The sequence below is a fragment of the Pseudopipra pipra genome, chromosome 24 (genome assembly GCF_036250125.1).
Source record: "Pseudopipra pipra isolate bDixPip1 chromosome 24, bDixPip1.hap1, whole genome shotgun sequence".
Taxonomy (NCBI): Eukaryota; Metazoa; Chordata; class Aves; order Passeriformes; family Pipridae; genus Pseudopipra; species Pseudopipra pipra.
The window spans coordinates 3,200,469-3,215,466 of record NC_087572.1 but is presented as its reverse complement, the minus strand read 5'-3'; the positions used below and the strand labels follow the sequence as shown (position 1 = coordinate 3,215,466).

At 47.6% G+C, this 14,998-nt stretch overlaps 1 protein-coding gene across 1 annotated transcript in view; it reads right to left on the bottom strand.

The window, feature by feature from the left end:
* MAN1C1 (mannosidase alpha class 1C member 1) overlaps positions 1-14,998 on the bottom strand; it is a 64,299-nt gene that overhangs the window by 21,974 nt on the left and 27,327 nt on the right. The window lies entirely within an intron of this gene.

Genomic DNA, 14,998 nt, shown 5'->3' with positions numbered 1-14,998 from the left:
TGCACCATGCCATGACCCAGGGTGTCCCACCACCAGCACATGGACAGAATACTCCACAGAAAGGACAAAAGCCACCCCTGGAGGCTGAGAGACCAGAAACCAATCTCAGTGAACCCTGAGCAGAGAGTGGGTGACTTTAGGGACCGGTCCCTTCCTTTGGCCAACAGAACAGTCCCTGTGAGCACACTCACCATTCCCCAGCAGGTGGCAATGGGACACACGAGGCTGAAGTAAATTCCAACCAAGTACTTGGACCAACCAGGTCATTTATGTAAAAAACTTCATGCCAAGCATTGTCTCATGCAAAAGGACCACAGGAGAGCTCCTAGTGAGGCAGAACGCAGGGTGTGTAGGCAGACAATCTCACAGCAGTTGAGATGAAAAGGAATTAGAGATGTAACAACCCCGGGTTTGGAACACCTCAGCACTGGAGTTTTGTTTCTGTCTGGGTTCCCTAAAATTATTCCTGGCACGGGACAGCAGAGGGAATGAAGCACATCGTGACTCAAACCCCTTGGTGCTTTAATTACAAAGGCCACCCCATTCCTGGATAACTCAGCAAACACAAATCCTCACGTGGAGGACTCCAGTTTGGGATGATCACCAGTCATCCCTCCGTGGATGTAACGCACCAGGGACACAGGCGTGAAGCTGCCTCTGTATCACCATCAGCGAGCTGGGCCCACACACACACACACACTGCTCAGCTGCAGCCACATTCCTGCCCACCCCCTGACAGCCGGACCTTTTGGAATCTCCGGCAGCAAAGACTTGGATGAAGTTCAGCTTTCATTTCTGCAGGAGAAGCTGCTCCTACCAGCTCTGTCCCCATCATCTCCCTTTCCAGAAGAAAGACTCACACACTGCTGTGCCCAGGGATTTTCCTGAGACTTATTTCTGTTTGGCTCAGGTCAGTCCCTTCTTCTCACCAACAGACTTTAAACTACTATCCCAAATTCCCCCAGTGCCCCTGGCCTTTCATTGCATGCTCAGATTGGTTTGGCACCTTTGTAATACCTTCAGTGTTGCTTCAATTCCTGTTCTGCTTAAGAGAGGAAAACCCAGCTGGATGCACTGTTGGGGAACTACTGCAGAGGGGAGGGGAAGGCAAAGGTGAATCAGTTGTCATGAACCCTCAGAATTTGGTCTTTTCTTATTAAGGGAAAAAAAACGGACTGTGTCTGATGAACATCACCCCCAGAGGAGAAGTGCTGAGATCCAACAATTCCATGTCGGGCTCATTTCTGCTCTCAGCATTCCTCTCCCGTAAGGAAGGATCCTGCCTTATTTTGTTGATGTTACAAGATTGCAGTTTTGACACTTCTCAGCCAGCCAGCACATCATTGCTTTAATAAAAACCCAACCAAGACTTTACTGCTCAACTACAGATTGCTGCCTTTCGGATGCTGTCTGCATCAAAAGCAGGAGCTGTGGAAAAGGATGGAGACAGTTGAAACAGCCTCTAGAAATCCATTTATTCCCACAGGCTTGGGAAATGATCCTCTAACCGGAGCCATCTCCGAGGGCGCAAGAGATGGAGTCAAACAGTCACTAGATCAACTGGTGGGTCCTAAAACACAGCTGAGCTGATGTGGGTCTGGAGTGCTTGCCAAAAGCACTGACCAGGAAAAACAACACCATGGCAGGCAGCACTGCTTTTATCAACCTTAATGAACCTTCAATATTAATGGTTATGTGATTTTTATACACTTTCCTATTAGCGAGGAGAGACACGACACGGACGCAGGCAAAGCATTTAAAAAGAGAAGGAAGGGCAATGCCACCTGAGGCACAGCCTGTTACTGTGATGTTCTGAGAGCAACACTAATGGGCTCGATTTAATTTGATGATATAATCAACAAAGCTTTTCATAATCTGCAGAGAGACAATGAGAAAAGTTGGATTTGCTCAAGCTAAACAGAGACAAAGGGACAATAAACTTACAATTTTCTGGGATGATTAATTGAAGTGAAAAATTATTGAATTGACAGAGCCTTTTATGTTTTTAGCAAGTAAGGCCTTTAAATACATGAATTGCATTGGGGATTGGGAACATGCTTGGATCTTTGCTATGGCAGAGCTTGGAGTTGCTCAGCTTCCCTCCCTGTGTTTGACAAAGTGGAGGGCAAACCTCCCTTCCCTGCTGGTTTGTCTTTGTGTCAGTTTAAACATTTGCTTTAAATATTCCCCTAACCCTCTGTATCTGATGAACTGTGTGTTTTGTACAAGGGTCTTGGCAATGTTTCCTTTCTTCTTGACCAGCTTTAAAGCCACTGCAAAGGCACGACTGACTCTCCCAAAGCCCATCACAACACCAGAGCGGCCGCCTCAGCTTCAGCCTCATGAGAGTGATAAAAAACCACAGAGCAAACCAGGCATCAGGACTTGGCTCTGCCTGTCACTTGCCAGGACATCCAGGAAGGTCCCTGACCCTGTTACTTCTTTGCTACAGGAGCATCTTCCTTCCTTCTTGCTCAGACTTTGCTTCGCCGGGTCACGACAGAGCTCGTGACACAACGTCCAGCAGCTCTGATTATACTCAGCTGTCAAAATATGGTGCTGTCCACATCCCAGTGTGTTCATTACAACATATCCACACCCACTGTAAAGGTGCTGACACCTGCCTGACACGCTCCTTTAGAAATCATCACCTTTCCAAACCTGCACATGGGAGGGATATAATCAAAGGGGAAGCAGCTTCAAAAGAAAAAGGAAGCAAACCCCACTGTGTCACTTCTGACTCTTGCTGACACACTCCTCTCTAAATTGCTGGTTTCAGCCTCATTGTACTCGAGTTTTAAAGTAGAAACCAAGAAACTCTCAGAAGAAACGCTCCTGAAAGTACCCAGAGATGGGAGCAGTGGCTTTTAAGCAGGACTCCATGTCTGAGATTCTACCTGTCTCCACAAACCTAAGGCTCTGTGTGCTATGAAGAGCTCCCCCTAATCCTGCTCCAAAACTGACTTGGAGTGGAGATACACCTCACCTGGGAGAGGCAAAGTCACTCTGCTGATGCCCAAAAGGGAAGGTGGGTCTATGGGGCACAGCTTTGGGATCCACACCAGCTCCTGCACCACCCAGTGAGAGCACACAGTCCTCCTGAATGGGATGATCCTCCTCCACCGGGACCAGGGAGAAGAACTGGGACCTCAGGTGGAACTCAGGGATGCTTGTCTGGGGACATTTCCAGCTGGAGGACTTCAGAGCAGCTCTTGTCACAGCAAGTGGCAGGGCCTCTGCCTGGGGTTCCACCCGTGAGTGAACAGCAAGAGAGGAGAAGCAGCAGCTCATGGAAGCAAGACAAAGGTTCATCTCTTCTTGAGGCGAAGGGGGGCCTGTACCACCCTGCATTTGCTCTTTTGTGCACAAAAAGAATGGAGATACGAGTGTAGGCAACAAGGCTGCTCTGTTCCTGCTCCCACCCACCCAGAGGAGTGAGCACTGCCACAGAGAGCACTAACAAACATTACATTAATTAACAGAATGCTTGTGAAAGGTGCTGAATGGAGCCTCCACGGAGAGGAGCTGGCATTGTACTCACACCGTGCCCCCACGGCTCCCTGGGAATGTGCTCTAATGCCTGTCTGGAGGAACAGACCTTCCATGCAGCAGAGCTTCAGAAGGGCTTTCATGGGAATTAATGGCAGTGCTATCTCTAAAAACCCCAGATAAAGCCCAGAGCAGCTTGTTCTGCTCTGGGGTACATAATCTGAATAAGAAGGGCTCATCCTCTTCTTCTGTCCTTGATGCCTGATAGCTCAGGGGCTCTAAGGAGCCATTTGCAGCAAGAGTTCATAAGACAAAGCACAATTCCAAAGGCTCATTAGGAGGTTTAACGTGTGTCACTGGGCCAGGACACACACACACACACACACACACATTTTGGAAGACACATGCCAATCTCAATGACCAAAGAGACTAACAGGTACAAAAGTCTGCCGGGCTACAGCCGAGTCCAGGACACCAGGGAGCTGCCAGCCAGGTGAGGGACAACCCTCCTGGAGCCCCTGGCAGAGCACAGGGCAGAAGGGAAGAGCTGCCACCGTGGCCTGGGGTTCCTCTGACCCCAACAGGAAGATCTGTATGGACTCAGAGCCAAGAAGTGACAGAAGTGGGGTCCGGATCACAAGCCGGAGGGTGGGAAAAGCTCCAAGTCAGGTGAGTGGGGAACCTACAAGTAACAGATGGGGGTCCCTGGCACAAGCACAAGATTCACTCATCTGCACATGTCCCATGGCCCTGCTCTCTTCCAGCATCCCCGGGCATGGAGGAGAACAGGGAGCAGTTTCTTCTCCATGGATGGTTTACAGGGAGGCCACGAGGGCTCTCATAGGAGGGGAGTACCTGCCCTGCCACCTGCCAGACATGAAAGGGATAATTAAGGCTTGAAAAGCACTGCACAGCACCAAGCAGGGACTAAGTATAACTATGGTAACAATCACAACTGCTGCTCTGCCAGTGAACTTCCTTTTAGCTACCCATTATCTGCAAATCAAACCCACCAATTTAGGCAGAAACAGGCCAAGCAAACACACCAGCACCAGGTACACAACAGAAACTGCATTAGTAGAGCACTAAGAGTATATTCCTGACTTGCTGAAGCTTTCATGAGCCACCAAATCCACATGTGAAATTCAACTGTGATGCTTTGCACCCCAATAGCAAGGGATGGCCACGGGTTGCACCAGGCCAGAACACTGATCCAGGCACTGCTCACACAGCACAGTCCAGCTCCCTCATTAGAAGGGGCCCAGGATAGCATTTTTTAGGAAGTAAGGTGACCTACTGAGCAAAAGACAAAGAGTTCACACCAAAGAATTGCCTTTTATCAGGAGACTGTGACACTGCCCTGGGTTCAGCTCTCCTTCAGTCTCTGTGGGAGTGACACAGAACAGCAGACAGGCACGTCAGAGAAAGCCACAACTTTTCATAAAGCTTCTTGCAGCCAAGGTCAGAACCTTCAGCTTGAAAGAACCTTGGCCTCCACCCTCTGCACCCACAGGCAGCAACAGCCAGCAGAGATGGACAGTGCTGGGGAGATTTAACAGCAGCTTCATGACTCAGGAGTGAGCAGGGAACTGAAGGAAAGGACAAAAATCAGGGAAGGAAAAAGAAGAGGGAGAGAACCAGACTACAGAGAAAGAAAAATGAAGAACAAAGAGATTGCAGAGCACTTGCAAGAGCATCCAGAATGTTTTCAATGTGTTCCCTTGGCATCAGGAAATAGATGGCGGGTTTTGCTGTGCTCAGAAAATGGTTTGTCTTCCCCAGCTCTGTCAGTTCAAACACCAAAGTGCTGCCCCTAACAGAGGAGATCTGCCACCCCCTTGGGCCCTGGAGCCTCAGCCTCCTGCCTTCTCCTCAGTTCAGCCCATGCAGCTGCTGTGGACACAAAGCCCCATCAGATCCTTCCAGGCTGCTCCAACGAGCTGACAGTGACTCACTGACAGGAGAAGAGACAATGGTTGTGACTCACCGGTAACAAAGCACAATTCATTTACCTTCACTCACCTCACAGGGCTTGTATTAAGCAGGATGCAGAGCAGCAGGGCCAAACAGAAGGGATGGCCAGTACAGCACCTTGGGTTTTGGGACCTCTCTCCAGAATCCCACAGGACACCCCTGCATGCTCCCCATGGCAGCTCACAGGGGTGAATCAACCCCTTGCTCTTCCTTCTGGCTTTTCCAGCTCCATCCCTACCTGAGGGGTATCACTTTTCAGGGTCAAAAAGCACCCCTTGGTCAAAATCAGTTTTGTGGTGGCTGTGAGGGTTTTTTGCCCTGTTTTGTTGCCTTGTTTTTGGGGTTTTAATTTTTCTTTTTTTTTTTGGTGGGAAGTTAGTCAGGCTCTAGGAAGGAATTTTGTCCAAAATGAAATACCTCCTTGGGGTGAGGTATTCACAGGCTGGGGATCTACGTGTGCAAGTCCAGACTTAGCACACAGACCTGCACCTGCTTCTCCCAAACTAAACAAGTGGCCCAACCCCAGGACACATCCAGCCCCCAGAGCTTAGCAAATGTTTGATTTTTCCAAAGTGGAGCAGCTGTGACGGGAGGGACAGAGAGCGCCGCCTCCCCTCACTCCCCTCCTCCCAAAATAGCCAGCTTGGAGTATCACAGGCCAGATATGAGACTTGAAGGGCTCCCAGCTGCAAGTCTGTCCCTTGAGAGCCTTAAAAAAACCCATAAAAGTGATGCTTCAGCAGACAAGTAGCTAAGAATGGGGTCTGTAATAGCCCTTTCCCTGAGGAAGGAGAAATGCCTTTTAGCAACGGCGCTGCCTGACTCCATCAGACATTCCCGAATCCACCTGACATTCCATGCCTGGGGAGCCAAGGAGCACAAGGGCTCACAGGTGAGACCTTGCAATGACCCACACATCACATGCAGGAGTCTCCCTGTCTCACCTCCCACCAGCTTTGCTGTCGAGGTGCAAGGAGCAAGGATGAATTCAGAGCATTCCCAGATGCACCTCTGGAAAGCTGGACATGGTGCAAGGATTCCCAAGCAGCAGGAGATGGGAGTATCTTCACCAGCTTCCCAGCACTACCTCCCTGATGTCAGGGTTTACCTCCAAGAAAATTCTTCTCTCACAGAACTATGGAATCACAGACTGGTTTGGGTTGGAAAGGGCCTTGAAGCTCATCCAGTTCCCACCCCCTGCCATGGGCAGGGACACCTTCCCCCAGAAGGTTCTTTGTGCCACATCACCCGTGTTTAGAGCCACGTATCCCTGGGACTGCTGTGAATTGTCTGCCCCAGAGATGGATGGAAGCCCAAACTGACCTCACCAACACACCCAGTCAGGCAGTGCCAAAGCACTGGAGCAAGAAAAGGTTGGGGAATATCGTCTTTAATGCCACGGAGACTCAGACCCAGGGGGCCTGGCCCTGCCATTTGGCAAACAATCCTTTATGAAGTTACCCAGTGAACAGAAACCAAATCCTTCCTTTTCAACAAAGCCATTTAAACAATCTGTACAGTAATGCATTGTGCAAGGCTTCAAATGAGCAGCACAAGTCATTAGGAAGATATCAGACTTAATCTTGCATACAGCAGGACTGTTTAAATGCTACAGAACAGAGGGTTTCAAATGGCTTTTTGCTAACTTTAATAACTGAGTTTACAATTGAAAGGCAAGAGCAGAAGGGGGAGGAATTTAGATCAGCGCAATGTAAACCCAGATCAAAAATGAAAGGTCTTGACTCCCACTGTTCTTATGTCAAATCATATTTGTCAAAACAGAAATTAGTGCTGAAATCTTGTTTGGAATAAAAATTAGGATGCAGTTTCTATGAAACATGATGAACTTGTTAACTGTCGAGGCACAGAAGGCTCCGGTTGTTACTGGTTATTTATCTTCACCTCTCAGGGTGCAGGTGGTGCCAGGGCCAAAGAAGAACCAAACCCATGGAGATGCCCCTGCCTGGTTCTGCTGGTCTGAAGGCTTCAAACAGCTGGTCTGGCTTTGATTAAAATCAGTGCCTTGTTAAAGCAGGAGTTTGAAAAGCGACCATCTCCCGAGTGCTGCTTTTCTTGTTCTTTTTGGTTCTTTTTCTCACTGGCAGTGCTTGGAGACCAGCCTGAACTTCTGACATTTATCCAGGGATTCGTGCTAGAAGCCTGGGAGCTGGCTGGGACCACGTCACCACACAGCTTCTGGGTGGTGGCAAACTGTCGAATTCTGGGAGAAATCTACACAGAGACGTTTTACACGGCTCAGAATTATCATGGCAACAAAGTAAACTGTGAAAATCACTGCACAGTTTCTTGAAAGATCTGCCTTGCAGCAGAGATTTGCCAGTCAGTCCCCTCTGCAGAGCACTCTGGGTCAGGCAGAGCGATGGGAGTCTGGAACTCCTGAGACAGGATCTGGGCTTAGGCCAGAGCTCCCTGCCTGCTCTGGGCCTTAATTTCTTCTGCCAGCAAAAAGGCAGGAGGCATTTCCCTCCAAGTTTGAAAGGAAAGAGGGTTTAAATACAGATAACGTGCTGGTTAGAGAAATGAGAAGGTATTAAAATCCCTATTCAGGGAAATGCTGCAGCACAGTGACCAAAGTTTTTGCCTGCTCTTCTCAGCACCAGCTACAGGAAGACAAGGAACAAAAGTCACCAGACAGCAAAGCACAGGTGAGCCCTGTGACACCAAACAAACAGCCCCTGGTGCACAGAGCTGTCCCTGTGCCAGCTGCTGTGTCACCACCTCCTCTGATCCCGTGAATTTATCCACCTTCCTCTGTCCAGGCAATTCTGCCTCTGTTCATCCCGAGCACTGAGCACCAGCCATTCATCCTCCCTCTGGAATGGTGCTGTTGGCCATGCAGAAACACTCCCACCAGCTTGTTTTTTTAACTTTTCCTATCAGAACTGTCCTCCAGCACAGACACCAAGAATCAGCACTGGAAAATACACTCCACTTCCAGCTGATACTCTCAAGTAGAAACTCAATCTGCTCACATTACAAGGAGGATCAACCCAGTTGTCAGTGATCTCCAGGACAGAGCTGGGACTATTTGTTCAGCTGACACAAATGAAACTAGGAAATGGGTTACAGGCCTTTTCAGAAAGGAAGAAAATTTCTCAGTTAAGTCTTCACAATCATCTCATTACAGCCCAGTCCTTCAGCTGCCTGTGAGAGGTACCTACACACTGCAGATGAAGCCTGCAAAGCCAGAAACACCAGACTTGAGCTACAACCCTGCCACTGTGTCTTATTTATTGAGGTTTTTGTTTGTGAGCCTGAGAGCTGTAACACAGAGCAACCTCATTCCCTTTATTTAAGGTAAACTAAACAAATTACATCTGAGCAACAAGAAAGCAGAAGAAAGAGATGAAGGGGACAGAGAAGCAGTCCAAGAATTAGATCTATTTCTTTTTTCATCAGCACATTCTCTTGCAGACTGGGGAAAAAAAAAAAGTCCATTAGCTTTGGAGCAACCTCATTTTTCTTTGCTTTCCAAATAAACCACTGCACACCTACACTTCAGGGATTTCCTCAGAAGGATGGTGGCTACCAAGGGGCTACCAATCTCTCCAGCTACCAATTCCCTGAACCTGGAGAGGTGAATTTTCTTGTATTTCTAGAAGAAATACTTAGTGGACCCATCAGAATTCCACACAGGACATCACTGAAGACCATGCCAAGGTTACCACCGCTCCATAAGCTTCACACCTAAATCAACTCAAACCCTAAGTCCTGTGCCACTGTAGGGTGGATAAAGTCACACTTGCTCCATCTAAGGAAAGGTCAAAGTGCTGATCATTCCCTGGAGAGATGCTTAGGAACAGGAGAGCAACTAATCCTGGAGCATGTGGTTTGGAAGAAGCAGAGCCTACAGCACATCAGACCATGCAGAGACTTAAAAGGTAACACAGCCTTGAAAAAAAATCCACCTGCCAAACAAGGATGAGCCTCCCACCTAAAGGAAAGGAATTCTCAACACTGGCATCGGGGAAATCACCCAAACATCTGGTTCACAAGACAGCCCAGTCTGTTTTTCGTTGTCAACAGGAGTGATCTTCCGAGTTCCTGGGAAGTGATAATGAATCCCAGCTCCACCTGCACCACACGACGGTGTCAGCACATGGCCTGCACAGCTTCTGGGCAAATCTGGCACCACAGAGGAGCATCTTGAAGTGTTGGCTTTGCTCGAATTTAATACAGAACCTGTTCCAGCTGGGGGAGAAATCGCCTTTTTGGATTACAAACCACTCATGGTTTTTTTTCAAATATCAATTCCCCCTGAAGAATTAAAATTAAGCCTGTTGTTCAGGCTGAACCAGCGGTGGCAGCTCTCCCCTGAACCAGCCATGGGTGAGAGACAGAAAAAGAGAGCTCGTGCTCATTTAGGAGTGTGGCAAAGCAGGCAGAGTCTGGAGGAGAGTGGGCTGATGGGAACAGGTTAGCAATATTCTTATTATGCACTGGGAAAAAAAAGAAAAGAGAAGAAAGGTGTTCAGCATAAAAACGAATTGCTTGTCACAGCTACAGCCCTTCAGACAGTTACTTCCTTCAGGAAGGGGAAAGAAGACATATGATAAGCACCTATTGCCAACTGATTCTTAAGCATTTAATACTTGGCAGCAGCTCCCCAGTTTAATCCTCTTTTCCCCAGTTTCTCCAACCATCTTTCATCATTCAGTGATCCTCCAACAACAGACCCTGGCCCATCACTGCATGACTCCAAACCTCCTGGAGCTCAAATCAAACTGTCTCCATTTGAAAGTGTCACAGAGGAGGAAGCTGGTTTGACTGAGCCTCAGGAACACAATCCCTGATACAGCAGAGATACTGCAAATCCACTCTCCACGTGTATCCAATCTGTCTCCCCTGACACACAGACTCTATTGCAGGCAGGCTACATCAGCTACGGAGAGCTCAGCAGAAAATGGGAAGTGATCATCACTCAAATGCTCCTTGGGGAAAGAGGTTTCCTCCTGTTCTTGGGCAAGGGGGCTCAGATGTCGGTGAGGCAGAGGAAATCACTTCTGACAATGATGGGCAATTTGACAAGCAAGGAGCAATTCTGGGAGGACCAGTTCAAGAAGGTTCAGCAGAAGAGAACAGCAGCGATACCGATGGGGCAAAATGCTGCTGGTGCCTCCTGGTCTGGATGCTTGAAATTAATTTTAGAGTGGTTAAAGGTAATCTGATTATATACTATTTATTGCTCCTTCACACACCTCCTCGAGGACTTGCATCATTTAATGTGAGGGGTCCCAACAGGCCCATTAAAACAAAGACACACGTCCTACCTGCAACTATTATCCATGTTCTCCGAGAGACACAGGTAGCAGTTAATGAGCAGAGACTGCTAATTCACCTTAGAATTCAAAGGAGAGGCACTTCATTACAATAATTAGAAAGAAGGTGCCCTTCTATCTTCCAAACACACTTCCCAAAAAGTGCTGTGGCAGATGTGTTATGACAGCACAGTAGAAATGCAGCCTGTAAGTCCTGACAGCGTTTTTCCCTCAGCAGATCTGATCTGGATGGGCTTTGCAGAGCAGACACCACGTTCCAGTTTGGGGTTATAAAACTGCTCATCCCTGACGTGGTTTTATCGACAGTCCAGAGGAGCAAACATCACCTCCCAGAGTGTGTTCCCAGAAAGGATCCGGTCCCTAACACAAGCCCAGGTGCAAGAGCAGAATTCAGAGATAAAAAGAATGAAACCATCCTTTGCCTCAGAAATAAATTAATAGGATTAATTGTGCTGTTCAGCACGGAACAGAGTGGAGCTGCTGGTCTGGACAACTGCTGAGAGCTCCACGAGCTGAGCTTGGAACCCTAATAATCAAGGATGAAGGAATTTAAATGCATTTTATTTGTGAATGCAGTGGGTCAGGAGAATGCAAATGGTCCATTACCATGTCTCAGCGATGAGCAGGAACACATTAAGCTGTGGTAACTCTGTCACTTGGGACCATCTGTCCATGTTCTTCCTTTTCTCTCCCATATTGTTAAAGTCACACCAACAAGACCCCGGCTGAAAGCCTCCAAATGCTCTCCAGTATGTTACTTGACAGGATTAGATATCAAAATAATCTCAGCAAATTGGGAAAATAGTCTGAAACAAGCGGGATGCAATTCAATAAGGACACACAACGCGTTCCAGCCCGAGGGAAGCACAACGAACCATGAAGCATAAGGAATAAACAGTTCCAGCAGCACTCGGCCGAAAACGATACTGAGGCTGCAGAGGATCAGGAATTCAGCTCAAATCAACACCGTTGCAATGCTCCAAAAAGGAGCAAACCCCACCCCAGGATGAGCAATAACGTGTGTGACACACAAGAAAGGGCTCTGGCCCCGCTCTCCACATCAACCCACTTCAGGCTCATCAGGAGACTCCAGAGGGAGGCAACATCTGTGAGGAGGAGGGCAGGGAATGTGACCTGCAATTAAAGCTGGCAAGGTCTGGGGCTGCTCACCCTTTGAGGGGAGGAGACTGAGGGAAACTTGACAACATTTTGCAAAGGCACAGAGAGATGCTGCAAAGAATAAGACGGGAAAACCATTCTCCACATCCACGGGGAAAGGCCAAGAAGTCACGGCTTAACTCCCCGCAGGAGAGCAGGGTCAGACACCAGCACAGGCTTTAAAGCTGTAAAGCACTGAAGCAGAATGCCTGCCACGACTTTCCAACACGGGAGAGCCCTCAGGGTGCCTTAGGAAGGGAAGGACTAAATGACTTCTCGCTGTTACTTTTGTGTTCTGTTGTTACTCACAGTAATGAGAAGTGCAGGTCTCCAAAAAGCCTCATGAAGTCGCCCCTTGCAGATGCAACAAAGTGATTCTGAGAGAAGGAAGTGCTACATAAAATGCTTTCGGATGGCTCCGCTCCCTTCAAACCCCCAAAGCTACCTTAGTGACAGGGAACATCACAGTTACAATTTGGGATGTACACACAAGTCAGGAAATTAAAAATGCTCGTTCCCACAGCAACCAGGATGGAGCCTGCCAAGAGAGAAGGAATGTTCTAGCCTAGTCAAAAGGTGTTAATTTTAATGCCTGAAGGCGACTTCCACTTCCAGATGCCTGAAGAAGGCCTTGGAGAAGTCCATGAAAGCTCTTCCTGCACTCATGCACGGGGAAAAACGGATCCTTGGTTTCTTTGTTCCTGAATTATCTGCTCTTGCCTGCAGGACACAGCACAGATTGGAGTTTGGAAATTAAGTTGAAGCAGAGAAAGCAGGGCTGTGGAGACCATCACTGGAATGCTGTGATCCTGGACCACGCTGCACTTCACCACTGACACAGTCTGTGCCTTCCCAGCCTCCAGCTGTGAGGAAATGATATCCCAGTGTAATCATGCATTCAGATAAAAGCACCATGGTGAGAAACAGGCCCAACTTAGGTGTTCTTAATTGCATGTTTCTATCAGAGAAATATATTCTGGGTATATTGAAATTCGCAGGAAACAACCTCTGCCTTTAGAACTTCCTCTTGAAACACCTTCATTTTTCCTGCACTGAGCTTTTTCTCCTTTTTTTTTTTTTTTCTTTTGGGAGCTGCATATAAAGTGTCTTAGGGTGCAGTGGGTTTTTTGGAGAATAAAACATCAGAAGAAGGATGAACAATTTTAGTAAGTCCAAAAAAAAAAAAAAATCATCCACGTTTTTCACCCTGATGCCTCAAGCAAAGGCTAAGGGATTTTCTTGAACTTCCAAAAAATCCTCTCCAGAGACAAGAACAATCCTGAGAGGCTAAAAGAAAGTGTTTTTTAAAAGCATAAAGGTCTTTGAATGACAAATGCCTACCACAACATTCAGAGCACACAGATCCAGCCTGGAAACCAGTGACAAACCTGAAAGTTGACGTCCTATGGGATGATGTTAAACCCACTGATTAAGTGAGATAAGGGACTTCTCTGGCCCCAAAAGGCACCAGAGATGAAAAAAAATATCAGAAACAAGTACCTGGAGAAATTATAGGGAAGGAAATGCTGTAGCAGGAGCCATTTGAAATGTGATCTCCTGTAGTTGAATAGAAAAATGTCAAAATCTAACACTAATCCAGATGAATATCCAATGAGATACATAATGAGGGTGGAAAAAAGCTTTAGCAGCAGCACAAAATGATGTGATAAAGCAGTTAAGTTCTAAATGTGGAATCTAACACAGCAAAATCAGTTCGGAACCTGCCTAATCTCCTCAGAAGTTTCAAGAGTGGAAAACAAGTGAATTAAAACCAAAGTAAGTGGGTTCTCCTGCTGCACAGTTTCTAGCTCCCCATCTCCTCTGAATAAACAAGGGAAAGCTAAATGCAGAGGGATAAAGATAAGAAACCCAGAAGCCTCGAGATATTTCCAACATTAAAAGGCACGGCTAAAAGTATATTTTTAAAATATTCTTAACTTGCTCTGCTTTTTTACGTAGTTTGTGGCAGTGCCTGTCTGCAGGTGGGTTTGTGCCTGCAACCTCCATCTGAGATTAAGTTGGAGCCAGCTGGGGGTCAGGCTCTGCTCCCAAGAGAAAAAGTGACAGGAGAAGAGGAAACAGCCTCAAGTTACACCAGGTGAGGTTTTAGATTGGATATCAGGGAAAACTTCCTCATAGAAAGAGTTGGAACAGGCTGTCCAGGACAGTGGTGGAACCACCATCCCTGGAAGTGTTCAAAAATGTGTGGATGTGGCACCTGAGGACATGGTTAATGGTGAACACGGTGGCAGTGCTGGGTCAACAGCAGAACTTAATGATCTTCAAGCTCTTTTCCTACCTTTACAATCCTGTGATTCTGGCAGGAAATGCTGTAAAGCATCTGGTTGCCAACGGTGGCCAGAAGACAACTGGCCCTCAGCGCTCCCGAAAGACACGTCCTGACCAAGGCAGAGGCATCTGTGCACTCAGGAGCTTCCAGTCTGGAACTGAACTCCCTACAGAACCCCAGAATGGTTTGGGTCCTTAAAGCTCATCTTGTTCTACCCCTGGTTGCTCCAAGCCCTGTCCAACAACTCCAATCTGACACCGAGTGGTGCCGGTGAGGTCCCTGGAGGAGACGCCGGATGTTTGTTCAAGCCGGTTGGAAGTGCCAAACCTCCAACTCAGCTTTTGCTGTGGAGTTGCCACCAAAGCCTCTGTAATCCAGAGATGAATCTGTGAGCAGTCCAACACCACCCACTCTCAGCTGGCTGCCTTTTAATCACACGCTCAATATCGCCGAAGATTAGGCAATTATTTCCGCATAATTAGTGTCCGGAATGAGGCACAGACAACATCCATAACGGGGTGCTTAAGGAAAAAAATTTTTAAAAAAGGAGAAAAAAAATATTAAAGCCAAGCTCACTGTATTTTGAAATACAGCCCTCGGAATCTGAAAAAGAGGGATGAAAAAACAGCTACAGCCTGATTGTTCCCTGCGTGCCTGGTAACGGGGCTGCTCACGCGTGGCTTCCTCCACGCCACTGCACGTTCCACTCCTCAGCAACTTAAAAGAGGCCCCACAGAACTCTCTCCAGTCACAATTCAACACAATTTTATCTCTTTTTCTGCTTTCA